We start from the raw sequence: 1,876 nt of genomic DNA, 5'->3' as shown, positions 1-1,876 counted from the left end.
AGCACTCTCCCCAATAAAGACTCCATTGAAATGCTTGGAGTTACTATATCAGACCAGCTCAAGTATCGGGGAAGTATCCATAGAAGTATCCATAGAAGCCCGAGTAAATCAGGCCTCCAAAAAGTTGGGCGTCTTGTACAGGGCTAGGAGATTCTTCAACAGTGACCAGCTGCTGACCCTGTACAAGTCTCAAGTCCGCCCAACTATTGAATTTGGGAGCCACCTTTGGGCTGGTGCCCCAAAATACTTGATAAACCTGCTTGAGTCTGTGCAAAGGAGAGCGATCCGTCTGATTGACAATCCGTTGTTAACAGACCGATTGCCTTCTCTGATGCATAGACGCAATGTAGGCATGCTGTGTCTGTTCTACAGGTATTTCAATGGAGCCTGCTCCAAGGAGCTAGCAGCATTGATTCCTGATGCACCGGTGCACGTGCGCGAAACCCGACGGACACGAACTGAACACCCGTTCACGGTTGACGTTGGCTTCATGAGAACGGGCCGTTTTTACGACTCGTTTTTGTGTAAGTCGGCTCGTATGTGGAACGAGCTACCGGCATCTGTTTTTCCTCCCTCCTATAATCCGAGCCTCTTCAAGGCCCGCATTAACAAATCCCTTCCTACAGCCCCTACCTTACTCCGCCTCACAACGCCGCCCAACCGGGTGGTGACATAGTTCCCCTGTCTGTGCACTGCACAGGCAGGGACACTCTTGTGAGGTGTCACATAAAAAAAAAAAATAAAAAAAAACCTATATATATATATGATTAAAATAATGTAAAAAAATGATTTAAAAAAAATCGTATTTCAGGATTGTGTTAGTACTCGTATATACGAGTAGGTAGGTATGTATCTATGTATCTGATTAAAAACCACAAATAATGAAAGAGAATTATTGTATTTTTTTCATGACATTAATATTTTATTTTTCATACTGATGATCACATTATGACGGCCGGCGTGGTCTAGTGGTATACGCTTTTGACTACAGATCCGAAGGTCGCGGGTTCGAACCCGGCGTGCGCAAATAAATTTTATTTGATTAATTTGTGTTATTTCACAATTAATTTATTTAAAATAATATATAGTATATTTGCGGCACGTTCCAGAGTGGAAGATACTCTCAGTATCGCCCTGGTGTAAGACCACCATTCAGAATTGAAACGTTGCTTGAAATGGCTTTAGCCGTGTTTGGTGACCAGATCTGAATAGCCAGGTACTTCCCCACCTTCCTCTTCCCCATCTCCCTCCCCTCCCCAATACCCTCAGCCTCACATCATACCCCAATTGGGGATGCCATAGTCTCACTGGCTCCAGACGGGAGCAGTTGGGACTCTTGTGCGGTAATACTGTAAAAAAAAAAAAAAAAAAACATATCGCATTTTAAAATAACAAAAACAAAAATATTTTCTTTAAATTAATAAAAATGTGACTGCCTCCTGTGAGGATTGAACTCACGACCCCTGGTTTACGAGACCAGTGCTCTACCACTGAGCTAAAGAGGCGGCTGAATAACTTGTCGATAAAATTAACCAAGATCGTTAGTTCTAAAACAAACCAAATAATAGTAATAAATAGTTAACTGTAGGTTGAATATATTTTGGAAAAGACTGGAGAGTGAATTAAATTTATTTGTTACAGTAGAAATAGAAAAATTAGGGAGAATAAAATTTTCTCATTTAATAGTAGTTTTATTTTCAAGACAAAAAATATTTTTATATTTTTTATTCTGACAATTTGTGGCGAAATTCCATTATAATAATTTATCATAACAGTTTGGATGTTGTTAAAATGTTTGTATATTTTGCTTGATTAGTAAGTTTATTCCAATTTATTTATTAATAAAATATTTCCGAAATCCACGTTGTTAAATTTC

The 1,876-nt window shown here is 39.3% G+C and overlaps 1 non-coding gene across 1 annotated transcript; it reads right to left on the bottom strand.

The window, feature by feature from the left end:
• Nucleotides 1-1,433: 1,433 nt before the first annotated feature.
• TRNAT-CGU (transfer RNA threonine (anticodon CGU)) lies at nt 1,434-1,505 on the bottom strand. The gene has a single exon. It is a non-coding gene; the product is annotated as a tRNA-Thr (tRNA).
• Between the last annotated feature and the right edge of the window lie 371 nt (nt 1,506-1,876).

This window comes from Hesperophylax consimilis, chromosome 24 (genome assembly GCF_061612785.1).
Source record: "Hesperophylax consimilis isolate HC1 chromosome 24, BYU_Hcon_1.0, whole genome shotgun sequence".
Lineage (NCBI taxonomy): Eukaryota > Metazoa > Arthropoda > Insecta > Trichoptera > Limnephilidae > Hesperophylax > Hesperophylax consimilis.
The sequence above is the reverse complement of the archived record's forward strand: the minus strand, read 5'-3'. Positions and strand labels throughout refer to the sequence as shown.